Source organism: Felis catus, chromosome F1 (assembly GCF_018350175.1).
Source record: "Felis catus isolate Fca126 chromosome F1, F.catus_Fca126_mat1.0, whole genome shotgun sequence".
NCBI lineage: Eukaryota > Metazoa > Chordata > Mammalia > Carnivora > Felidae > Felis > Felis catus.
In genome coordinates, this window is record NC_058384.1 from 59,947,075 (window position 1) to 59,974,228 (window position 27,154).

The following is a 27,154-nucleotide window of genomic DNA, read 5'->3' on the forward strand; positions in this document are numbered from 1 at the left end:
CGGCGCACCTTCTGAGTGTGGGCTCCCAGCCCCAGTTCAGTGCTTAGGCCGCGGAGACTGAATTTTCTGTCTCCTCACGCCTGTCCACGCACTTACCCCACCTACTCCCCAAGCCGTTTATTAGTCCCCTTCCACAAATGGCTCCGTGGCCGCGTTCCCAAACTGTCCCAGCCAGTGTACACTCTTCGGATTGGGGTTGCAGAACAGTAGCACGTGAATAATTTGTCCCCAGCAGAGCCACCGTAGCTCGCTTCTAGGCGCGTGCGCGGCCTGTGCGGCGAGTACGCGGCAAGTGGTAGCGCCCCCGCGCCGGGGTCCCGAGGTGGGTTGGCGGTGTCCGGCCACAGTTCTGGGACGCGGCAGGCGCTCAGTTGCCACACTCGCCGAGTGAGAGGATTTAGGGATGTCGGGGCCTGTACATTTCCCTCGCTAATAAGTATTGCTGTAGTCAACTTTGCGGAGGGCGGAACGGAGCCCAGCCCGCGTGGCGGCCGCATCCGCCCTCGCCCGCGGCTCCCGCCAGCCGGCTCGGCTGGGCCCGCCTCGCGGGTCCGCCTCTGGGAGCGACATTGCACCGCCTCGGGGACCCACAGCCCTTCGGGAGTGCGCACGGGCCCCTGTTACGCTCTCGTGCGCAGCCCTGGAGCGGGCTCGAGGCGGTGAGACCCCGACAGGCCTGCAGGCGGGGTCGGCCCAAAGGGGTAGAACTTGCTTCTGAGTGCTGTGAACTCAGCCGGAAGAGCCAACCCCACGAGGCACCAGGGTCTCCAGTTCTCGCGTGTTTTAAGTGCGTCCCTCTCCCCTTTCCTCTAGATGCCCCGCATATCACCAATGGCCACCACCTCTGCGTCTCCCCTTTAGGAGAGTGTGCTTGGGAGCCGAAGGATTCCAAGCCAAGGTATGGAAAGGCTGGAATCTAGGGTTTTTTTTTTTTTTTTCTTTGTTTTTCCTTTTTATTGTGTTGTCATGTCCTTAGAGCTCGAGGTCTTCTGAGGGCTCCTAAAATCTTCATTGGTGTTTCACCGATTTCCATTCTCATGCTTTCAACGTCTTAGGTACAAGAAGGCCTTATGTTTTAAAAGTTTCTGGTATGTTGGGTGTAAAGGGCTTGTTTTGGTTGAACTTTGAAAAGAAGAAAGTCGGAAAGCAAGTGGTGGGTTAGTAAGGGAAAATTTCCCCCCTTGCTGGTATAGACTGTGTTTTTCCCAATTTCTGTATTGAAACCTAGTCCCTAGAGTGAGTGTTTGGAAATAGAACCTTTGGGAGGTGATTAGGCCATGAGGGTGGGGCCCTGGTGAATGGGATTAGTGCCTTCATAGAAGACCCTAGAGAGCTCCCTTGGCCCTTCTGCTGTATGTGAGGACAGAGCAGACCTCACATATGAGAGAGTGAAGTCTGTGAACCAGGAAGCAGGCTTTCATCAGACACTCAATCTGTTGGCACCTTAATCTTGACCTTCTCTGCCTGGAGAACTTAGGAAAATAAGTTTTCCATGTAAGCCATCCAGCCTATGGTATTTTTGTTACAGCAGCTGAAACTCAGTAAGTTACTGTTGATTGTTCTATAAGCAGAGGCAGCCTGAGGTGGTAAAAGGAGTGAAGAACCGGAAGCATTCATTCTGGCCCCTTCCTTTCTCACTTATCTCTGACCACAGACAAGTACTTCACTGCTGAGGACCTTCTTTTAAAAAATCTCATTATAGGGGTGCCTGGGTGGCTCAGTGGGTTAAGCATCCAACTCAGGTCCTGATCTCAGGGTTCATGGGTTCAAGCCCCACATCAAGCTTTCTGCTGTCAGTGCAGAGACCGCTTTGGATCCTCTGCGTGCGCGCACGCTCTCTCTCTCTCTCTCTCTCTCTCTCTCTCTCTCTCTCTCGCCCCCCCCCCTTGTTCTCTCTCTCAAAAAATAAATAAGCATTTTAAAATATTAAAAAAAAAATCTCATGACAGGTGAGGCTTTGGTAGGGGGAGGAGGTAGAGCTGGCTTAACCAGACTTTGTCGAAACCAGAAAACCAGTGGAACCAAAGATTACAAACAGGAGTGGGGACTGTAACAAAACAGAACAAAAAGGGAGGGGAGAGGAGTGTCAGAAGAATGCATGAATGACTCATTCCTGTGGCCCAGCTCTCTGGAAGTCCCCTGGGTTCCTGGCCTTTTTATGAAGCCTGTATCTGCAGGCCGTCACGGACTCTGTGAGCCCCCACAGCCTTCTAAGAACTATCCTATTCAGCAAGTTAGCCCGCGGCCGTTTCTGTTTTCATGAAGAACCACTTAACTGCGCTATGGGCTTCTCACAGGGTCTCCAAAGCTGCGGTCAGACCTTTATGCATTTCAGCAAAGGACATTATCTAAATAATGACCTTAACTAGAAACGTGGCTTCATTTCTTGCACTTGGGGATTGGCTAGAATCCCAGAATAGCCATTTATTTAATGGCTATGTGATTCTGGGGGAAATTATACAAGTTCTCCGAAATTCGTTTTGCCCTTGTAGACAGATACAAAACTGGTATAGTAACACCTATTTTGCTTGGCTTGTTAGGAAGATAGCACAGAGTCTGGGAGTACTGTAGGCGCTTAATAAATGTTGTTACTGCTACTGATTCTTGATGCAGGCACCCCAGACAGTCTTCTTACTAGTCCCTCTGCCTCAGTTTGGGCCTTAAGTATCCTCTGAGCTGGACAATTACAGTAACCTTTGATGACTGACCAGTGCCTGCAGAATGAAAGTGCAGACTCTCAAACAGGGCATTTCAAGATCCTTAACAGCCTAGACGCAAACTACTTGCCCAGAATGCTCTCATTTAACATGAATTTAACAAACCTCTAAGTGCCTAGTAGAGGCCAGGCACTAATAGAACTTACATCCTAATAGGGGAAACTGTCAATAAAACCAGTATAATTACAGATGGTGACTGCAATTTCAATGAGGCATGGGAAATGGCTCTCTCTTTTGTGCTGCTGCCCCTCCCACCATGAAAACAGAGCGTGTTCCAGGAATCCCTTGTTTCTTCCCTCTGAGTCTCAGAATGAGAAGCATGGCTTGCAGACCCAAACCTGCGTTGCAGTCTGGAGCCAAACTGGGCTGAACTCAACCAAAGTTAGCGAAGCCCAGCTCAGTCACAGACGTGTGTGAGCCATAAATATTTATTGTGAATCACTGCGAGCTTGGGTTTGCTATTGTAGTCAGACTGAAATAATACAGAGAGAACCAAGAGCCCTTGCTTGTGGACTCAATGTGTGGGTAAGGAAAGGAGAGAAGTCAAGGCTTCTGTTCTGAGCAATAGAATGGAGAAAGGCATCACTTACCAAGGAATTACCACAGTAGGTAGAGGAGATGGGTGGGGGCAGGAATTTGGGTAGGAGAGTCAGGTTCAGTTTTGGACGTCTGTAGCCTGGGTAGGCTAACGGCTGCTGGACAAATAGCTTTAAAATAGGAATGGCTGAACACAATAGATTTTTCTTTTCTTGTTCACAAAGCAGTTCAATGCGGGTATTCAGAGAGTAATGTTTTCTGCATTTATTCATGAATCTAAGCCCTTTCTATCTTGTGATCTGCTAGGCTCTATGCCTTCATCTAGCATCATGGGAAGCCAGGAAATGCTTAGTTGGGTGCATAAGATGAGGATTTAGGAACAATTAGCCAGTCTCTCTAACTGCATTTTATCCTGAGATGCCTCTTAGATATTTATTCAGATATTTATTTATTAGATATTGATTCAGAAGATAAAGAGTTGCTAGAAGAGTTTAGCTGTCGGGTCTGAGCTTTTGGAAATCAAAGATCTATGCATGGGTTTTATAGTCTCATGTAGAGAGAATAGAATGAAGTTCAGGACAGATCAGAGGTCCCTACTATTGGGTTTTTCAACGTTTAGAGGTTGGTAAAGGAGGAACAGCAAGTAATATATCTAATGGCTTCCTCTTCTGTTCATATTCCTCACGCACCACACGGGCTCTCATTCACCGTCCTCCAGATATACCCCAAAATCATGCCCTGCCCTTAACAGATGATCACTGGTCCCCCCTCTTCCATTTCTGCCATATTTTATATCCCTAAAAATCCCAAAGAACAATCTAGCCAGACTTGTTCGTGGCTAGAATGAGCGTGCTCAGGAATGTTTGGCTCTTCATTAATGGTAGCTGGTAAGGATTCTCGGGCTACCCTACATTCCTTAAATTCTCTCGTCGTTAGGTGTGGCTATCTCTAGGTGACAGTTCTCCCTCGAGGAATGTTTTAGGTGAGTTCTCTCAAGCTGGTGGTGAGCAGGTGGAGGCCAGAGTAACCTCGGGGGCCAGAGCTGTCAGCCTGGGTCCCTGGATGACCACGCAGAAGAGAGCTTCTCACCGACGGGGAATCGCTTCCCCCAGACGTCACGTGAACGTAAAGGTTTACTTTGCTTGAGCCGTTTCATTTGGTGTCGTATTGATAGCAGTTTAGACTATTCTAAATACGTAGAAATTAGAACCAGGAGTGGAGGGCTGCCATAATAAAGATCCAAAATAATGTATCATCAACTTGGTATCTGGGCACCAGCCAGTGAGGCAGATCCTTGTCACGCTGGGGAAATAGAGTTGGCAAAACACTGCCCGAGAGAGCCAGGAAGGCAGATACAGATTCCTCTTGAGCCTATAATAATGGGAATGGAAGTTGGAAAGAACCAGAATTTTAGGGTGAGTTAGCAGCACGTTGCTGCTTTTAGCAAGGTACAGGTCCAAACCCTTTGGAGCCAGATGCTGTTGAGAATTCAAAATTTTTCTAAATTTAGGAAGTTAAGAGGGCAGATACTATAGAGTGTAGCACAAAACTCCCCAGCAGAGTCTGGGATAGCACCCCATAATCAAGCATATTCTTATTTCTGCAGTGAGATGCATGATTACTCACACGAGCAAGGATAAATAGAGATTAAAAATAACCCACGCCAATTTAGGTCGAGTTTCACCGCCGTGGAGTTACAGGAATGAGCTACAGTAAAACTTATTTTTCAGAGCTTTTTGGGTTTCACATTTGTGGATAAGGGGTTGTAGATCTGAATTCTTTTTTTAAATGTTTATTTTTGAGAGGGAGAGAGAGAGTGTGAGCAGGGGAGGAGCAGAGAAAGACGGAGGCAGATCCTGAAGCAGACTCCAGGCTCTGAGCTGTCAGCACAGAGCCCCATGTGGGGCTTGAACTCACGAGCTGTGAGATCATGACCTGAGCCGAAGTCAGATACTTAACCGACTGAGCCACCCAGGCTCCCCTGTGGACCTGAATTATGAGATGTGTCCAGGCAGGAGCTGACGCATTTTCAAGCAGAAAAGGACCAGATAGGGTAGGAAAAGTCCAGAATTGGAGGCATCTCTCGATTATACCTCAAACTGCAAGAGACAAAACTGCCCTTCCTCAAAGGCCACCGCATTAAAGCTTTTCAGTCCGAAGGAACCCAGCTCTGAGGGAAAGATCAGAATACGGGTATCGCCTTCCTCCTATGTTTGTTTCAGATGGTCTTGAAGTAGCCTCCATAAATTAGAAAAAAAAAGTCTATGAGTAGCTGCAAATCTGTATTTCTCTCTCTCTTTTTTTTAATATTTAAAAAATTTTTTTTCAACATTTATTTATTTTTGGGACAGAGAGAGACAGAGCATGAACGGGGGAAGGGCAGAGAGAGAGGGAGACACAGAATCAGAAACGCTCCAGGCTCTGAGCCATCAGCCCAGAGCCCGACGCGGGGCTCGAACTCACAGACCGCGAGATCGTGACCTGGCTGAAGTCGGACGCTTAACCGACTGCGCCACCCAGGCGCCCTCTCTCTCTCTTTTTTAAGTTTATTAATTTATTTTGAGAGAGGAGTGGAGGGAGGGAGAGTCAGAGAGAAAGGGAGAGCGAGAATCCCAAGCAGGCTCCATACTGTCAGTGCAGAGCCTGACGTGGGGCTCAAACCCACAAACCGTGAGATCATGACCTGAGCCGAAGTCAGACACTTAACTGACTGAGCCTCCCAGGTGCCCCTGTGTTGATCTCTTTATATAAAATTTTGTTAATACAAAGGGGTTTCTCCTATACTCACAGTAGTTAGCTTAAAAAAAAAACAATATAAAGTCTTCATAAACCTTTTCATATCAGCACTTAGAGCACTAGCTCATTCTCTTTAAAGGTGGCATTTTACTTCAGAGGATGGATGTACCTATACTTTGTTTAGCCAGCTCCTCGTGTAGTTGGTTCCATTTTTTTTTCTCTCATTATGAAAAAGGCTGCAGTCAACATCCTAGAAGAGTTGAAGAGACACCTGGCGACTTTTGCCAGTATATTCTTAGGGTAAATTCTTAGTGTTGGGATGGTTGGGTTAATAGGTCTGTACATTTTATTTATTTAAAAAAAATTAAAATATTTATTTTGCGAGAGAGAGAGTGTGAGCAGGGGAGGGGCAGAGAGAGAGAGAGAGAGTGTGTGACAGAGAGAGAGAGAGAGAGAGAGAGAGAGAGAGAGAGAGAGAGAGAATCCCAAGCAGGCTCTGTGCTGACAGCACAGAGTGATGTGGGGCTCGAACCCACGAACCGAGAGATCAGGACCTGAGCTGAAATCCGGAGTCAGACACTTAACAGACTGAGCCACCCGGGCGCCCCAGGTCGGCACGTTTTAAATATTGAAATCAACTGCCAAATTTTCTTGCAGAAAGAATTCATGAATTTGCACTTTGAGTCCACGACAGCAGGCAAGAATGCCCATGCTCAACCAGACAGGTGCGGTGTGGGGCAGTGGTGTGGAAAGTGTCCCAGCCTCTGTGGCTCCGATCAGCAGCCCTGCCTTCCGTTCTCATGGGAGAAGCACTGCGTCGCTTTGTCTTGGTTCTCATTTTTCTTACTTTGGTGCAAGCCTGGGAAGGATTACCCATCCACCTTTTTATTTTCTTGAAGCTGCCGGCATATCTTTTGCTTATTCTTCTATTTTGCACTTGTTATTTGAAATTATTTTGTCAGCCCCAGTGAATTTTAGGCCGTATTGATTGATCGAAGAGAAATTTCATAAATTTATAATCTTGTGTGGTTACATCTATCAGACTTCTGCCTTACAGCCCCTTGGCTTTGCTTTCCTTCTGGGAAAAGCCTTTTCCACTCCAAGATCGAATATATAAATTACTTACGCTTTATTCACAAATTATGTGGATATATTTTATTCAAAATCTTTGATCCATCTGTAATTAATGTTGGTATAAACAATAAATTATAAGCCCAGCCTCATATTTTTTCTAACAGTTCTTCAATTTCCCCAACACTATTTTATTTATGCCACTGACTAGATTACCTGTAAATCCACTAATCAGAAATGACACCTTTAGTATGGAATAAAATGCATGCATGTTTAGGTCTATTTCTGGATTATTTATTCTGTTCCACTGAGGTCTTTTTCTTCTCTAGTAATAATCAATTTTTTAAACATTTATTTTTGAGAGAGAGGAGGGGGAGGGACAGAGAGAGAGGGAGACAGAGGATCCGAAGTGACCTCTGGGTTGAGAGCAGAGAGTCCTCTGCTGGGCTTGAACCCACAAAGCATGAGATCATGACCTGAGCTGAAATCAAGAGTTGGACGCTTAACTGACTGAGCCATCCAGGTGCCCCACCAGCAATAAACAATTTTAATCATGGCAGCACTCTCTGGGTTTTTAAAAAAGTCATCTCTGGCGCCCTCAACAAGGTCTGTAGAATTAGGGATGGGGAATCGGCTGGCAAGACTGGTGGTGCCCATGCCAAAGAATTAGCCAGTCAGGACAGCTAGGGTTGAGGATTCGACCTTTGTGGTTGATGTGTTTGGTGAGACCAGGGCCAATGGCTCAGCCAACGTGGCTGGGGCTGCCAGGGCTACGGCCAAAGGAGACTGTGCGAGTGGTCAGGAGATTGGTTACCACTGAGGAATTGGCCAAAAAAGTAAAGATTGAGAACAGTGGAATCCAGTTTCTCACGATCTGAGAAGGAAATGACAAAACGTGGAAAAGCAGAGGCTGGAGAAACCCCTGTGGTGATGGTTTGGAGTTGGAAATGTTTGTGAACCCATGGTTGTCAGTATGTGTAGACTGACATAAACACACATTTATAGGCAATGTGTATGTGTGTTCACGTATTTTTAGTTCTGTCTCCTGCGAGGGTGTAGAAGCAATAATATCCCAGTAGCAATGAGCATAACCAGTGCCCAGATCTTGGTTTCTATTTTCTTTAATGTTTATTTATTTGAGAGAGGGGTTATGGGTGGGGGAGTGGCAGAGAGAGAGAGAGAGAGAGAGAGAGAGAGAGAGAGAGAGAGAGAATCCCAAGCAGGCTCCACACTGTCAGTGCAGAACCGAATGTGGGGCTCAAACTCACAAACCTTGAGATCATGACCTGAGCTGAAATCAAGAGTGGGCTACTTAACTGACTGAGCCACCCAGGTGCCCCCCAGATCTTGGTTTCTAAATACCATTTTCCACTAAAAGGAACCAGGGATCTTTGGGTAAATGGCTGATTCCAGATATGGAAAAAACAAGTAAAGTTTGAGCCTCAAAGATATATTTGTGCCAGAAAGTAAAAATTGTTCAAAGAGTAATATGGGGTATGTCATAAGGACGTAAGAATCAGCTTAAGGGAGCTTCCACTGGCTAAGTCTGGGAAAATTCGAGCAACAAACAAATAGTAATAGTAACAAATATAATCTGCTGAATAAAGTAGAAACCCATGAGTCCATACTGAATCAGTCAATCAATAAGAAGGGAAAACTGCACAGTATGATACTAATTAATAAGTGCAGAGGGAATGATAGAACTAGAAGCATTTTGCAATCGTTACAGTAATAATTGATTCAGGTCAGATTCATTAATGGATGCTAAATCCAGTGGGTGAATGTTTGATGAGGGACCGAATATTTGCCTAATTTCAAAGTCGTCTCCACACAGACGTCACGTTAAATGTTTATTAATTAATGGCAAATACTTCCCAGTTAATTTTACCATAGAGAATTCTGACAGACACTATCTTATAAATGTTAAAATACCACCAGTATTGGGATAAATAGTGTGGACTTGCTGATAGGCTGCCGTTAGAAGAACATAGCATCACTTTTGGGGTATTTCTACCAAGAATATATAGTTTGCATGTAATTAGAAGGCAATATCAGATAAATCCAAACTGTGGGACTATCTTACTCAGCTAGGCTGCCATAACAAAATACCATAGACTGAGTGGCTGAAGCAACAGATACTTATTTCACGGTTCTGGAGGCTGAGATCACAGTGAAGACTTCCTGACTCGTAGACGCCCATTTTGTCACTTTGTCCTCACGTGACAGAGAGACAGAGATCGAGACAGAGACAGGCAGGAGAGAGGGATTTCCCCCTCTTCTTATAAAGGTACTAATCCCATAATGAGGTCCCCCCCCCATGACCTCATCTAAACCTAATTACCTCCCAAAAGCCCCATCTCCCAATACCATCACAATGTGGGTTAGGGTTTCGACATACGTATTTAGGGAGCACACAAACATCCGATCGTTAGCAGGGATTTTCTACAAAGTAACTGGCCTGTTCTCATTAAAAATGGTCAAGGCCACAAAAGATAAGGAAACACTGAGGAACTAGAGGCTAAAGACACATGACAACTAAGTGTTAGGTGTGATCTTGAATGAGATCCTAGACCTATAGTAGATACTATTAGGATGACTGACAAAATTTGAGTGGGATCTGTGGATTAGATCAAATCAGGCGAGCTCCGTTTCTAGAGGCACTTTCCTGTTAGCCTGGACCAAAGCCAACAGCCGAGCCTGTGGCAGATGGCTTATGGGGGGCCCACCTGGCTGACCCCTGAGGGTGGGCTGCAGGAGCCCCGAGTGATGCCCAGCTGGCAGCCAGCAAGAAAACAGGGACCTTGGTCCCGCAATGGCAAGGAGCTGAATTCTGGCCCAACCTGGATGAACTTGGAAGAGGACCCCAAGCTCCGGATGGGTCTGCAGCCTGGTCAACACCTTGCTTTAGCCTCGTGGGAAAAGAAATTCCCGTTGTTTAAGCCACCGGGCTGTGATGTTCTGTTATGGCAGCTCGAGCAGGTTAATACAGTGGTGTGCCCAGTGACGGCTTGACTGGTCAGTCTTCTCTAAATAGTTCAAGTGCGATCAAAGTGTGAGAATCTAGTTTTCAGTGACTGTATAGACAGCGGCCTGGCTTCAGAAGGAAGGAGGGACTGGGTGGAGTAGGGAAAAAAAAATTTTTTTTTAACACGTCCAAAGAATGAGTCACTCCAAACAGCTCAGTTTTCTGAAAGGCTGAATGCATAAAAGCACTTAATATCCTTTAAAAAAATTATTTTGAATGGGCAGTTATTTTTACAGTCTTTGTTTTCTTTTTACTTTTAAGCTTTTGTAAACAGAGTCAATGCATATTATTAAAGTCGAATGGGGGGAGGGGAGAGAGGGATGGAGAAAGGATTATCATGAAAGTGCTGATTCACCTATGAGGTGGTCTCCTGCCTCAACTCGTCCGGTCCCCAGGTACAACTTTAAACCTTTCTATTTTTTTTCCCCTGTGGTGGTATCTCCATATTTCCCAACAAGAACCTTACACCATTTTTTAACTGTATCCACTTTACGCCTTGCCATCCTAGTAGGAGAGGAGTTAGTTCACCTCCATCACCTTTAAAATGTGTTCACCACTTACCCACCTTCCAAAGTGGCTCTAACTCCCGTCTCCGTTCCTCCACTGTAATCGGGCGTCTTTAAGCGAAACATTGAAATCTCGACCTCTTGGTGCACAAACGAGAGACAGTGTTTAATTTCCCATTGTGAACCTTGATGCCTCTACTGCCTTCTGCCCCTCTTTACCCCATTTTCATCCCCCCGCTTTTTTTTTTAACGTTTATTTATTTTTGAGACAGAGAGAGAGCATGAACGGGGGAGGGGCAGAGAGAGAGGGAGACACAGAATCGGAAGCAGGCTCCAGGCTCTGAGCCATCATCCCAGAGCCCGACGCGGGGCTCGAACTCACGGACCGCGAGATCATGACTTGAGCTGAAGTTGGACGCCCAACCGACTGAGCCACCCAGGCGCCCCCATCCCCCTCTTTTGACAGCTATAGATTTATTTGACAAAATCCAGATTAATAACATTCTTACTTTGTTTTGAAACTACGATTTTTCCCATAATTTATCTATAGTTCAGTTCTACAAGTCGAAAGTCAATAACTGGTGTTAAAATTATGATGGTGTAAATCCTGTTTATGACAAAAGCAAATATTGTGTTGGGCTTCTTTATAACTTGTTTTGAAACTGGCTTTCCCATAATTTTTTTTTTACAACTTAAAAAAAGATTTTTATTAACGTTTATTCATTTTTGAGAGAGTGTGAGCAGGGAAGGGGCAGAGAGAGGGAGACAGAGAATCTGAAGCAGGCTCCAGGCTCCAAGCTGTCAGCAGAGCCCGATGTGGGGCTCGAACTCACAAACCATGAGATCATGACCTGAGCTGAAGTTGGACGCTCAACCGACGGAGCCACCCAGGCGCCCCTCCCATAATTTATCTGTTGTTCAGTTCTACAAGTCGAAAGTCAATAACTGGTGTTAATATTATGATGGTGTAAATTCTGTTTATGACAGAAGCAAATACTGTGTTGGGCTTCCTCTATTTCACGTCATGACCTCTCTACCTCTTAACGATAATTGGTGTCAAAATGGAATATAATGAACGTGTGTTAGCGTTCCTTCGTAAGTCAGCATCATAATTGTGAACCCAGGGGTGCCTGGGTGGCTCAGTCGGCTGAGTGTCTGACTTCGGCTCAGGTCATGATCTCACGGTTTGTGAGTTTGAACCCCGTGTCGGGCTCTATGCTGACAGCTCAGAGCTTGGAGCCTGCTTTGGATTCCGTGTCTCCCTCTCTCTGTGCCCCTCCCCTGCTCACACTCTATCTCTGTCTCAAAAATGAATACACATTAAAAAAATTAAAAAATAATCGTGAACCCCAAATACTTTGCTTGCCATAATCTAGTGATGTCTTTCTTCCAGTATAAATAATAACTACTATTTATTGAGTACCTACTATCAGGCATTCTGATGTGCAATATTCTTGTTTTATCTTAATAACAATGCTGTATTACTCCTATTTTTACAGATGAGAAAACACGAGGTAAGTAGCTGGGAGGACTGAATTTGAATGACAGACTGATACCAGGTTGGGTTGACCAACTCATCCCTGTTTGCCTGGGACTTTCCAGTGTTAGCATTCAAAATCCTGTGCCCTGGGGATCGCCTCGGGCTCAGGGCACCTGGGATCATTGGTCATCCTACAAGTCCAGACACTCTTTCTCTTTCTTCTTTTGAAATTATTAACCACCACCACCACCACCACAACAATATTAGTAATCAGTCATTTCCATGGCTTGGGGTTCACGGCTCTTCTGCTAATGGGTTGTCTGAACTGGGAGTTGCTACCAAAGCCTGGATTGATGTCAAGACTGGAAGCATCTGCAGGGCTGCATGCCACTTATTTTTCAACATATTGAAAGATATTCTTCTCTGTCAGGCTCTATTAGGGTGGTAATTTTTCTGTATGGAGCATGCTTTAGGGGCTCCCTTTGCTGGTTCCCCCTCATGTTCATACCTCTACTACAGGAGCACCTCAGAATTCACCCCTCGAACTGCTTTTCTGTCTGCACGCTTGTATGGTGTCTCATCTACTCCCATGACTTTAAATCTCGTCCATTTGAGCCTATGAATCCTAAATATACATTGTCAGTTGGGTTCTCCCCTGAACTCCTGACACAGATGACCTATTGGACATCTCTTCTTTTTTTTTTTTTTAATTTTTTTTTCAACGTTTTTTATTTATTTTTGGGACAGAGAGAGACAGAGCATGAACGGGCGAGGGGCAGAGAGAGAGAGGGAGACACAGAATCGGAAACAGGCTCCAGGCTCCGAGCCATCAGCCCAGAGCCTGACGCGGGGCTCGAACTCCCGGACCGCGAGATCGTGACCTGGCTGAAGTCGGACGCTCAACCGACTGCGCCACCCAGGCGCCCCTGACATCTCTTCTTAAAGATGGATTAGTCACCTTAAAATTAAAACATCTCTAAGTGAGGGGTGCCTGGGTGGCTCAGTCAGAATCAAGTGTCTGACTCTTGATTTCAGGTCATGATCTCACGGTCTATGAGTTCGAGTCCTGCATTGGGCTCTGCACTGGCAGTGGGGAGCCTGCTTGGGATCTTCTCTCTTCCTCTTTTCCTGCCCCTCCCTTCCTCATGCTCGCGCGCTCTCTCTCTCTCTCTCTCTCTCCTTCTCTCTCAAAAAATAAAGAAACTTAAAAAAAAAATCTCTAAGTGGATTCCTCACATTCCCTGGAAAATTTGCTTCTCTCACAGTCTTGTGCATTCCCAAATCCTTCCAGTTGTTCAGGCCAACTTTAGAGCATCATTGACTCTTCTTTTCAACTCTCACACTGTGTAAAATCTAGCAAATGCTCCAAAATGCACCCAGAATCTGACTACTTCTCACTACCTTTGCACTAAGAGCACTCTGGTCCAAGCCATGTCCAGTGTCATTTAGGGCAATAACAGCCTCTGAACTGGTCACCTTAATCCCACTCCTGCCCATCTGTCTTACGTAGTCTCAGTAAAAGTCCAGAGTAATCATTTTCTTATTTTTATTTTTTATATTATTTTATTTTTTAAAGTTTTATTTGTTTATTAATTTTTTTTAATGTTTACTTTTTTTATTTAAAAAATTTTTTTTCAACGTTTTTATTTATTTTTGGGACAGAGAGAGACAGAGCATGAACGGGGGAGGGGCAGAGAGAGAGGGAGACACAGAATCGGAAACAGGCTCCAGGCTCTGAGCCATCAGCCCAGAGCCTGACGCGGGGCTCGAACTCCCGGACCGCGAGATCGTGACCTGGCTGAAGTCGGACGCTTAACCGACTGCGCCACCCAGGCGCCCCTAATGTTTACTTTTGAGAGCGAGAGAGAGAGACAGAGCATGAGCAGGGGAGGGGCAGAGAGAGAGAGGGAGACACAATCTAAAGCAGGCTCCAGGCTCTGTGTTGTCAGCACAGAGCCCAACGCAGGGCTTGAACTCCTGAACTGTGAGATCTTGACCTGAGCTGAAGTCGGATGCTTAACCAACTAAACCACCCAGGTGCCCCCAAAGTTTTTATTTAAGTCATCTCTATACCCCACTTGGGGCTCGAACTCACAACCGTGAGATCGAGAGTCGCATGCTCCAACCAGGCTCCAGCCGGGCACCCCCAGAGTAATCCTTTTAAAACACGTGTTTTGTCACCCCCTGTCCAAAGCCCACAGATTGCTCTCTGTCTCACCCAGAGGGCGAGCCCAGCACTCAGGATGGTCTCGTGTTACGTGGTGCATCAGCCTGTCGCTGTCCTGACTCCCATCTCCAGTCACCTGGCGTCCTTACTCCTTGAAACTCCAGGTATGGTGTTTGCCATTCTCTTTGCATGGATAGGTACTCCCCAGATTATCTGGAAGCAGGCCTAGCTACATACACTGCAGTGCCCGGTACAAAATGCAAACGTGGGGCTCCTTATTCGAACATCATTAAGATTTTCACGACTGTGACAGCAGAGCCCAAGCCCAGGCACAGGGCCCTTCTGGGCAGAGTCTGGAAGTTTCCCTCCTTCAACAGCTTCAGGACTTTGTTCAAAAACCATCATCATCATCATCTTTTTTTTTTTAAGCTATTTTTTTAAATGTTTATTTATTTATTTTGAGAGAGAGCAAGCCTGAGCAGGGGAGGGGCAGAGAGAGAGGGAGAGAGAGAATCCTAAGCAGGCTCCACACTGTCAGTGCAAAGCCCGATGTGGGGTTTGATCCCATGCACCGTGAAATCATGACCTGAGTTGAAGTCAAGAGTCAGACGCTTGACCGACTGAGCCACCCAGATGCTCCCAAAACTCATCTTCTTATTGAAGCCTCTCGCCCTGATCACCCTGTTTAAAACCTTAGTACCTACCTCTGCACCTAAATCTCCTTATATACCCTCCATGATGTCCTCTTCCTCTTGGGTGTTTCTTACCCTCTAACACACTATAGTTTACTCACTTCTTTTGCATTTTTTCTGACCTCTCCCTGGATTAGAATAGATGAGACCTGGGCTTTTGTCTTGGTCAAAGCTGTTTCCCCTGCACCTAGAACAGCGCCTGAAAGAAAGAAAGAATGGGGATGCCTGGGTGACTCAGTCAGTTAAGCCTCTGACTTTTGATTTCAGCTCAGGTCATGATCTCAACAGATTGTGAGATTGAGCCCTGCATCAGGGTCTGGGCTCACATTGCAGACCCTGCGTGGGATTCTCCCTCTCTCTCTGCCCCTCCCCCCACTCACGTACTCTCCCTCTCAAAATAAGTAAATTAAGAAAAAAAAAAAAAGAATGAATGAATGAATACGTTGATTTTGCAGTCCTCTGGTAGAAAAAGCCAAGCTTTGAAATCCGTCCTTTAGAGGGAAAATTCCGTGGACTTGCAATATTTGTATAAAAATAACACAAGTCGTGGGGCACCTGGGTGGCTTGGTTGGTTAAAGCGTCCGACTTCGGCTCAGGTCATGATCTCATGGTCTGTGAGTTCGAACCCCGCGTCGGGCTCTGTGCTGACAGCTCAGAGCCTGGAGCCTGTTTCCGATTCTGTGTCTCCCTCTCTCTCTGCCCCTCCCCTGTTCACGCTCTGTCTCTCTCTGTCTCAAAAATAAATGAAGGTTAAAAAAAAAAAAATTAAAAAAAAAATAACACAAGTCGCTTCCATTTACTTCCTTTTTTTTTTACCCCAGGACATGCTGGGACCACAGAACAGCTGGTCCATCTTGCCTTCTAGAATTCAGGCTCTCCACACGAGCTTTGTCCTAAGCACTTCTGCCTCTCCTTTTAAGGTTCTAAAGTTGCCATTGTTTTGAATCCTTCGTTCTTTTTCCCTTTGAAAAGTAGTGTTATTGATAATACTATGGTTTGGAATTCACAAGTTATGAAAGTGAAAAGCCTTCTGTCCTTGTTTGTCCGGTCACCTTGTCCAATCCCTTCCTTGGAAAAAACCAATTATCTTTCAAGCCCCCTGTGAATCCTCCCAGAGATATTCTATGCAGACACTGTACTACTAAATGCTAGTGTGATGTGTAGGTATGCTGCCTTCATTTTTCATGAAATGGTTCGAGAATAGCGTATGAGAATGGGGCCATTTCTGTCTGTCTCCATTTTGATTGAGGCTCCAAGACTCTGGTTTTAAATACTCTTGTTTCTCAGCAAGATGGCAGGGGGCCTTTGCAGTCCTTGGAAAAGAGTCCTGAAAACTGGTTTTGCAAACTTGGAACCTTCACCATTTAGGCTATAAGAGAATCTGGAAAGGTCAAGGTGGAGTCAAGATTGATTAAGAGCTTTTGCCTTGGACTTTGAGTCCGAGGTGAGTCACGCCTATTCCCACAGGGAAGCACGCTTTTCCCTGAAGGTGGTTCTTCAATGGAGGGGAGTGGCTTCCACACACAGGGGGCGATGGCCATGTCTGGAGACATTTGGAGTTGTCCTGACTGGAGAGAGGCTACAGGTATCCATTGGAGAGAGGCCAGAGATGATGCTAAATATCCTGCAGGGCACGGGACAGTCCCCACAAGGAACACCAAGTACACAGCCTCAAATGTCACTGGTGTCGAGGTTGAAGAACACTGGCCCAAGGAGAGGGGCTGCTTTGGGACCACTTGAGGAGCGGGGAGATGTCTCTTGCAGTTGGTGAACACAGGGAACCACTGTGTGGCCCACATGCGGAGGCGCTGAGGCTGCCTTGCTGTGTTCCTGGTGCAGAGGTGAAGTGAGGCTGCTGAGTGGAGAGGGCAGCCTGTGCTCCCGGCACGTTTGATAAGAGGGAGCGTCAGGGGTTCTTGTGGAACGAGATAAGGACTGTGATGGCAGAGCAGGACTGCTACGTGGAGGGAAGAGTGAGCTCAGCCGGGGCTATGGAGGGAGGAAGCCGTCATAAGTACTAACCTGTGCCAAGGGAGCCACGGGGGAGATACATCCAGTTGGGATGGGGAGAGGGGAGATGTGGTGTGTGGTTGTCTTTGAAACACCTCCCAAAGTGCTTCAGGAGAGCATGCGTTTGGCTCAAACCCCTGGAAAGCCCAGCAAGCGTCACATAAAAGTTTGGCTGTCACTGCGATGGCACACAGAAAATAAAATGCAGAGCTCACAAGGAAGACCCTATTTGATTTGGCCCCTGCTGACCTCCCTAATTTCATCTTCTCTTATTATTTTGAGCCACGGTGGACTTCAGGCCTTTCCTCAAATGCACTGGGCCTGCTCTGACCTCAGGGCCTTTAGGCTTGCTTTCCTTACCACCTAGCATGCTCCCCCCCACCCCAATTTTTGCATCATTGTTTCCTCTCTTTGAGTCTCTGTGCACAAGTCCCCATCTCAGAGAGGCCTTTCTTGAACAGTCTACCTGAAACAGGCAAATCTCTGGTTAATGTCTCCTGTGTTTGCTTAATTCTTAATCCCTAACCTTTTATGATAACGTATCCACTTACTGTGTCTCTTCTCCATTATGATGTAATAGCCCAACAGGAAGACACTTGATCTGTATGTTCCCAGGGTCTAGGGCCATCTCAGCGTTTGGTAGGTGTCCAATAGATATTTAGCTAGTAAGTGAATGAATGAATATTTGAGCAATGCTGTTGTGGTTTGCTGAGCTATTCGATTTGGCTTCTGATCTGTGAGTGAGTGGAGTCTCAGCCCTGCCCAAAGACAGGCTCTGGGCCTGCCCCCTCTCTGACTCGTTCTCTGCTGTCAAATTCCCTGGCCCTGGAGCAAAAGACAGTCATGCAGGGGAATAGAAAGACCAGGCCGCCCACTTCACACAGCTTTTTAGATAAAAAGCTAGTTAGGACCCTAGCTGTAGTCACCCCTCCCGGTTTAAAGACCCAAGTGAAAAGTTGTGAATGAAAAAGGGAGTAATGACCACCTGTGTCCTTTTATTTTTTTTTTTAAGTCAAGTATGTCTGTTTTGTTTATATTTTAATTCGATACAGGCATATTTTAAAATAAAAAATATTGTTGCTGTTTTGGGAAACCTAAACGAGGGGCACAATGGAGTAAGATTGTCCCCAATTCTGTTAGCAGGCATTATTATTTTAACATTTGTGGTACACTATTGCCATCTTTTTTATCCTATGAATATAGAAGAAAATATATTTTTTAAATGATATATTAAACAACTTATCAAAATGGCATATACTCCCAAGTAATGTCATGTCATATTTTATGGATGTATATTGCAATGTTGTATGATGGCGACCCCTGTTAATTGTCTTCTAATTCCCTCCCCAGTCCCAACAAACAAAACCTGCACACACGAACTGTTATCTGTGGGTCTATCCTGACTGTTATCTGTGGGTCTATCCACTTATCACTGCATCTACGTATCTATGAGTTAATATATCTGTTATTTATTACCTTTGTATGTTTTATGTTTTTATCATTCTATGTTATCCTTGTATCGATGTACTCGTCTTTCTGTCTATCATCTATCTATGTATGGGTCTTTCTCCATGCATTTATCTCCCTAGGTATCCATATAGGCATCTGGGTATCAAAGTATCTATCTATCTTTCTATTTATGCGTCTCTCATATATCAGTGCTTTTATGAATCAACCGGTTATCTATATATTTATCAATCTGTTATCTATCTTTGTGTCACTATATATGATATATGATAGTGATATATGATATATATAGTGATATATGATATCACTATATCATACCTGTTTATACATAAACGTGTGTGTGTGTATATATATATATATATATATATATATATGTGCATATCCGTTATCTGTTGCTTATCTCTGTGCCATTCTTTCAGTTTTATTTACAGGACTTTCTTTCTGCCATGCATGCTTTGGCACCTTGCTTCTTTCACTCAGTGCATCTTAGAGATCTTCTGCGTGAGCACTTCAAGAGCTATCTTCGTCTCTTCTTTGATGATGCCATTGTATTCATCATAAGGATGTTCCAATAATACATTTAGAATTTCTTTTATCCTTATTTTATTGTGCTGTATGGTGTACACACACACACACACACACACACACACACACACACACACGACTTAGATCCTGCTCAGGTCAAAAAATAGAACATTGCTACCACCCAAAGGCCCCCAGTAGACTTCTACTCAATTACAGCCTTATCCTTACCTAGTAGAAGTCACTCTATCTTGATTATTGTGATAATAATTTTCTTGCATTTAAAAAAAAATTTACCGTTACGGATGCATTTCCATAGAAGGTGGTTTACTTTTCTGTTGATGAGCTTTAGTTGGATGGAACCATACTTCATGAGTTTTGTTGTTTCTTGCTTCTTTTGCTCAATGTTATATTTACGAGATTGACACATGTTGTGGCAGGTAGCTGAATGTATTCATTTTCATTATTCTATAGTAGAATTCCATTGTGTAACTTAATCCCACTTAAAAAAAAACCAATTCTAATGATGGTGGACATTTGGATTGTTTCTGCTTTTGGGCCTATTGTGGAAAATGCTTTTATGAACATGTTTATTGAAGTATTTTGATGCTCATGTGTACCAATTTTTAAAGATATATCTCTAGGACTTGAATTTCTGGGTCAGGGGTGCATCAACTTCACTAGGTAGTACCAGACTGTTTCTAAACATTAGCACCCATTCTCCCCACACCCCCAAGAAGAGGACACTTCCCATTTGCTCAACAACCTTGCCACCATTTGGCATCGTCAGACATTTAATTATTCTTACAAGTTTCTTGCTGATGGACAGTCTAGTCTCTCTCTCTCCTTTTCTCCCCCTTAAAAATTTTCTTTTCTTCTTCTTCTCCTCCTCCTCCTTCTTCTACTTCCTCCTCCTCCTCTTCCTCCTCCTCCTCCTGCTCTTCCTCTCCTTCTCCTTTTTTTTTTTTTTTTTTTTTTTTTTTTTGCTATTACAAACAGTATAAGGAACCCAACCTCATAGACTCTCCTGGTAAGCTTTTGTAAATATGCCTAGAGGATATCTCTTTCTTGGTGGAAATGCTAAGTCAAGGTGCTGTAAATATTGATAGCTATGGTCAAATATTCCTCCCCATGTTTATATCCCTCACTTTATGTTCCCACAATAGGACACGAGAGCCTAGTTCCCCCACATCTTCAACAACATTGGCTGTCCTTAAATATTAAGTGTCTGCCAATTTTACAGCTCTTTCGTTTTGTGTTGATTTGCACCTGTCTAGTTATTAGTAAGTTTTAATATCTATTCATTTGGATTTCATGGCTGAAACTCCTTTTCTTTAAAAGCTGCCGGTTCTTATCTTTTGCCCATTTTCATACCGTTTTGTCATTTTTGTCTTACCAGCTCATACATACTTTTTATCAGTTGAGGACATAAGCCCTTTGCTGCCAGATATTGTTGTAGCTGTCTTTTCTCGTTTAACACTGGTCTTTGGAGTTTGTTCGGGCTGCTTTTAGTCCATAAAAAACATTGTGTATTTATTTATTTATTTATTTCAACGTTTCTTTATTTTTGGGACAGAGAGAGACAGAGCATGAACGGGGGAGGGGCAGAGAGAGAGGGAGACACAGAATCGGAAACAGGCTCCAGGCTCCGAGCCATCAGCCCAGAGCCTGACACGGGGCTCGAACCCACGGACCGCGAGATCGTGACCTGGCTGAAGTCAGACGCTCAACCGACTGCGCCACCCAGGCGCCCCAACATTGTGTATTTAAATTTAACCAATTGTTTACCTTATGGCCTCTCTGTTTTTATATCCTCCTTAGGAAGACCTTTCCGAACGTGCACTGGTGCTTTCTTTCTGAAATTCTGTGGTTTATTTTATGTTCAGCTCCTTGACACATGCTGCGTCTTTGATAATTTGGATTTAAATCTTTGAGGCGCCAGAAAGGGAAGGATGCGGCAGGAATCCAGCTTTTCCTTGCTAACAATTTGTCAGCGGATCCGTGTTTTTCCCCCTCCTTGTTTAAAATGTCACCTTTACCAGAAACTAAAATGCCATATGTATTTGGGTCTATTTTTGGATTCTCTATTTTGTTTCACGGATGTCTGTTTTTTTTCCCCCCAGCATTAAAACAGTTTTACATTTTGCTCACTGCCTGAGTTTTACTAAGCAGAAGCATTCTCTTTCCTCAACCAAAGAGTCAAAGCTAAACTCAGGCACAAAGCATACAGGCAGTGGAGTGCATCCGAGCAGGGCTGTGTGGAAGGAAGGTGAATGTGTGGCCACTGGCAAAGGGTAGTGGGTTGTAGGTGCCAGGCGTACAAAGGTGTAATGTTCTTGTAGATTCTTGATTGGGAAGGAATGCTCTGTGCACACATAAAACTGCACGTTAGGCAAATAATACATAATCGGCCCAGTATCTTGGGGCAAAGTCTGATTTCATTTGAAAGAAGTCGTGTACCTAGTGACTCGCTGATTAATTATTCTTAATTTAAGTGGTTAACAGTGGAACCAAGCTGCAGGCATCTGGTTTCCCATGGCTGTGGGAAGGAGGTGAGCAGTGACCTGCTTCACAGAAATGGGAACTGATGTCGTGAATCTGGCTGCCTTCCACCTTGGAGAAGTGGCTCTGTTTTCTGGAAAGAACAAGGCCTTTAAATAACCCAATATGCTTTAATTTTACTATTTTGGATGGTTAGCTCTCTCACAGGCACGGCAGCCATCCTTCTCTTATTTGTAAAATGTTCATGACCGTAGTTCAGGCACAGTTGTTAAATAAATGAGGTAGTACAGGCAAGCCACAGTCCCGGGGCCACCTGATCCTTCTGGCCTGTGTTGGAGCAGCCACTCTTGGACTCTTTTTATATTTGATTTTTCTCATGGTTGCCTCCTTACCTCTGTGTATTATATGTGTGCTGCTCCTTGATACATCAATTTTAATTATTATTATTTTTTATATTTTTTAAGAGAGGGAAAGGGGCAGAGGGCAAGGAAGAGAATCTTTTTTTTTCTTCCAATATTTATTTATTTATTTATTTATTTATTTATTTATTTAGAGACAGAGAGTGTGAGCAGGAGAGAGGCAGAGAGAAAGAGAGAGAGAGAATCCCAAGCAGACTATGCGCTAGTGGAACCCCAATGCGGGCTCTATCCCATGAACCATGAGACCATGACCTGAGCTGAAATCAAGAGCTGAAGGTTTAACTGACTGAGCCACCCAGGTGCCCCGAGAGAATCTTAAGCAGGCTCCACGCTCAGTGCTGAGGCCAGTGTGGGGGCTCGATCTCACAAACCGTGAGGTCATGACCTGAGCTGAAATCAAGAGTCAGATGCTTAACCGACTGAGCCACCCAGGTGCCCCTGGACATTGCTTCTTGACTGTATGGTATGACAGTTGACCTTCATCACCCTGAACCCAGGCCCTCTCCACACTGTACAGTTAAATAACCTTCCTCCTTCTTCCATGAAGAAGCCTGTGTGCTGTGTGCTCCAACCCTCTTTGCTGGGATGCCTTGTGCCCTTTGTTACATGCCCCTCTTCGGAATCCCGGCTTTCCATGACATTCTTTCCCAGGGCTTAGCCTTGATGGTCCTAGGACATTCATGGAAGTTCAGCCATGGTCCATCTGCAAGTCCTCTGTGCCTCTCCCCTACCCTGCTGAGTGCTCCACGGTGCTGGGGCCTGACCTGCTCCGACTTCTCTCTCTCCCTCATTGCTGGTGCCCTTACTTCATCAGTGACCCTCTTTTCACAGCAGCCACTTACTCAGGCTCTGGGCCAGAGATATTCTCCTAACCTTTGTCCCCAAGGGTCTGTGGTTGGCCTTAATAAGATCCATTTTGAACATGCCTAGACCCTTCCAGTGCCCACAGCCTGGGAAGTGATCTCATCCCAGGAGGTGTCTGCTCTGCTCACTTAGCATCATGCCCAGGTGTGTGAGGTGTGAGCTGCTGGAGCAGCACCCCAGGTGACCCTGGTGACACTGGACCATCCATCAGTCTTGTGGGAACACCTGTGAGAAGGAGGGAGGTGGATCGCTGTGAGAAAACAGACTGATGGGCGGATTATTGACCGATTATACTAAGCTGCAGCTTAGTGGTGCGGGGTCCTAAGTTAGAAGTAGGAGGGGCACCAGGCAGGGTTTTCAAGGGGAGCTCCCAGGGCACACCTCCTTTCTAGGGGCCAGCATGCGGGCTCTGAAGGCCATGGTGAGCCACTCCCAGAGATATGGACGGATCAGAAGAAGGTGATGCTGTCACAGGGCCAAGGGGAGCCCATGCGGTCCCCCAAGAGACTTACCATTCAGGAGGGAAGAGAGACTCATAAATAGGTAATGACAACACAGGTAGTAAATGTTCTGGAACGATGCCTTGAGAGTGTAGGCATGGGACTCAAGGCACCCTGCCAGCTCTCTCTCCCCACTTTCTCATCCCTCAGGTGTTGAAAGCCCACGGGTTGCAAAACCAGTTTTCAGGAACCTCTTTTCTGGGCCAGCATCAAGATGTGGGAGTGGTTGGTGCGCGGTGAAAAGACTAGTGACATCTATTGCCTCCCTGAGGACCTGGTGGCTGGAAGGCAGGGGTGCAAGGAGAGGCTTTCTACCTGTGAAGGTTTTGAACTGGAAGCTTCTATTGCTTACCCATAAGTGTAAATTTACTTAAAAATACAGCCACAAATTACCAAAAACCCCTTTGAAAGTGCCAGGTAGGGGACCTCAAAAGAGGAGGCAGGGTTGCATAAAGGAGGAGCTGAGTGAATCGATTCAGGGTCTGGACACGTTGCAAGATTATCAGGGAGACCAGTACCTGCAGGCACATGCACGTCCCGGGGCGAAAACCAAACCAGATTGCAGAAACTTGTGCTGTTTTCACATAGATGTGGCAAATCCCTGGGATTGGCCTTTAAAACCGGAAGCTCTTCTCACCCAGCGACGGGTCCTAAAGTTGGTGTCATACTAAATTTTCCACACCAATGTAGACAGGATGGGAAGGGTCTGATTGGCTGTTTCCCAAGACGTGTGGTCTGCAGCATTGCAGGTCCACACCGCTCTGAAGGCCGTCGGGGCTCGGGTATCTGCTGATCTCAACGTAGCAATCGTATACTTGATCAAGACTAATGAAACCCAATCTGTGAAAACAGCTGGGGTTATACATCCAATCTTTTTGGACCACTTTCTCATGAGAAGAAATAGATTTTACATTGCAACTCAATATACATGTTCATACACAGATAGACATGAAATAAATTTTCATAAAATCATACTTCATTTAATTATGTCGGATGGACTAAATTTTCTGTTCTATTCTTTCCTATTTGATATTTTAATGTTTTGTTTTGTTTTGTTTTTACTTTTTTTATTTTAGAAAGAGAGAGAGCATGAGTGGGAGAGAGGGGCAGGTAGAGAGAGAGAATCTTAAGCAGGCTCTACATTTAGCATGATCCTGACACAGAGCTTGATCCCATGACCTTGGGATCATGACTGAGTCAAAATCAAGAGTCAGATGCTCAAGTAACTGAGCCACCCAGGTGCCCCTCCTGTTTGATATTTTTAAAAGCTGGTCACAGCCCCCTAAACTGACTTCATGGTCCATTCCGAAAAGTTTGGAAAATCCTGAGCTGGGACAGGTACATGTATACTGATTCATGATATAAGAGATATATTTTCTGTTAGGTCACTGTCAATAAAAGTTTGAAAAACATCACTGAGTCATGTCCCTAATATTTAAATTTGATCTTGTCAAGATCTCTTCCATTTTGTTTGTTTGTTTGTTTGTTTGTTTGCATTCAAGGGACTCAGTCTTAGGGCACCTGGGTGGCTCAGTAGGTTGAGCATCTGACTTTGGCTCAGGTCATGATCTCATGGTTTGTGGGTTCGAGCCCCGCGTCAGGCTCTGTGCTGACAGCTCGGAGCCTGGAGCCTGCTTCGGATACTGTGTCTCCCTCTCTCTCTGCCCCTCCTCTTCTCACGCTCTGTCTCTCTCTCTCCAAAATAAATAAACATTCGGGGCGCCTGGGTGGCGCAGTCGGTTAAGCGTCCGACTTCAGCCAGGTCACGATCTCGCAGTCCGTGGGTTCGAGCCCCGCGTCGGGCTCTGGGCTGATGGCTCAGAGCCTGGAGCCTGTTTCCGATTCTGTGTCTCCCTCTCTCTCTGCCCCTCCCCCATTCATGCTCTGTCTCTCTCTGTCCCAAAAATAAATAAACGTTGAAAAAAAAATTAAAAAAAAAACATTAAAAAAATTTTTTTAATAAAAAATAAAGGGACTCAGTCTTAGAAATATTACAAAAAATTCAGACTCTTCCAGTGCTTTATAAAAATTTGTTTCATCCTGAGTTTTATGGATACTACAACTTTGCTTTTTTAGAAAAAGTTTTATGACCCATGTGTGCATCCCTGAACACTAGAGTTTAGTTGTTTCAGTTTAAAAAAATGATGTCTTTTAAATCTCTTTTAATCTATAACTTTTCCCCCACCTTTTCTCCCACCTTGCATTCTATTTATTGAATAAACTGGATTGCTTGACTGATAGAGATTCTTATAGTCTAGATTTTGCTCCTTCCATCCCATGGTACACTTTAGCATGCTCTCTTGTCATCTGTCTTTCCTGTAAATTGGTAGTTAGATTCAGAGTTTTGATCGGGTTCAGGTTTTATTATTATTATCTTTTTGGTTAGAGCACTTTGTAGATGCTATAGTGTTCTTCCATCAGCCAGCACATAAAATGTTTACTGTTTGTGTGCATGTGTGAAGTGCGTGCATGTGTGTGCACGGGTGTACATGTGTAGGTAGGTCTGTGCATGTGTACGTGTGTAGGGGTGTGTGTGTGTGTGTGTGAGGTTAACTACCACCAATGCTCAGTGTACGTCAGGAGTCACAAAAGGTTATTCTAATCTAATCACTCCTTCACTTATTAGTTCAAATACATCTATTAAAAGAACTTCCTTCTACTATTTGGTTACCTAATAATTCAGTTCACATAGGAAAGGCAGAACAAACATCCGTTTTTTTCCCTTTATTAACCATTTCTCAATAATATGTTGCTCCCTTATCGTCCATCAAAGATGATCAAATAAGGGAATTTTTATTTATTTATTTTTAAAGTTTATCCATTTATTTTGAGAGAGAGAGTGAGCACAGGAGAGAGAGAGAATCCTGAACAGGCTCTGTGCTGTCACCGCAGAGCTGGGCACAGGGCTCGATCTCACAAACCGTGAGATCATGACCTGAGCTGAAATCAAGAGTCAGATGCTTGCTTAACCTATGGAGCCACCCAGGCGCCCCATCACATAGGGTTTTTTAAAAAGTAATTTAAACCCATGGATAAACATATCTGATGCATTTCAGTTGATTGCAATTATTTTTTTCTTGATGCACCAATTATTCCTTCTTTACCAATGAGTGGCTCCTGCATCCTGTTTATACCACTCTAATGGGCATTCATAGCTTCCTTCTTTTCTTCTTTTTTTAACTTTTTAAAAGTTTTTTATTTTTTGGAGAGACAGAGAGACAGAGCGCGAGCAGGGGAGGGGCAGAGAGAGAGGGAGACACAGAATCCGAAACAGGCTCCAGGTTCTGAGCTGTCAGCACAGAGCCTGATGCGGGGCTCAAACCTACGAACATGACATTTTGACCTGAGCGGAAGTGGGATGCTCAACAGACTGAGCCACCCAGGTGCCCCTATAACTTCCTCATTTTCTTTTTTATTTTTTAAACTTTTTAAATGTTTATTTTTGAGAGAGAGAAAGAAAGAGATCCAGAATCCAAAGCAGGCTCAAGGCTCTGAGCCATCAGCACAGAGCCTGATGCGGGGCCTGAACTCAGGAACTGAGGGATCGTGGCTAGAGCCGAAGTTGGACACTCAACCGACTGAGCCCCCCAGGTACCCTGTAACTTTCTCATTTTCTATGAGGTGTTCCAGACTCATCTTTATCTTTCCTGCCTCAGACCTGGAATCAGCCATTTTTTCCAGAAGCCATGTTTTTTTTTTTTGTTTTAGTGGTAAATATATTTCAGGACCACAATATTGGCACTAGGAATGTTCACTGATACTGAGTTGACCATTTTTATTGTGGACTTTTCAGTGGACAGAGCAAGGGAATATTTTAGATAAAATAGCTCACAAGTTAATACTGACACTTCTCTATTTCTTTTTTTTAAGGTTTATTTATTTTGAGACAGAGAGAGCGCACCAGCAGGGGAGAGGCAGAGAGAGAGGGAGAGACAGAAT

At 44.8% G+C, this 27,154-nt stretch overlaps 1 long non-coding RNA gene across 4 annotated transcripts; it reads left to right on the forward strand.

Annotated features, from left to right (window-relative positions):
* The first annotated feature begins 103 nt into the window (after positions 1-103).
* Positions 104-27,147, forward strand: LOC102901175. Of its 4 annotated transcripts, XR_002739058.2 has the most exons (5): positions 104-322; positions 814-898; positions 12,092-12,106; positions 14,267-14,403; positions 15,753-16,978. It is a non-coding gene; the product is annotated as an uncharacterized LOC102901175 (long non-coding RNA). The 4 variants fall into 4 exon arrangements; XR_006591395.1 differs by lacking the exon at positions 15,753-16,978 and adding an exon at positions 27,086-27,147 and having other exon boundaries at positions 104-898; XR_006591394.1 differs by lacking the exon at positions 15,753-16,978 and adding an exon at positions 20,752-21,978 and having other exon boundaries at positions 104-898.
* The last annotated feature ends 7 nt before the right edge of the window (positions 27,148-27,154 follow it).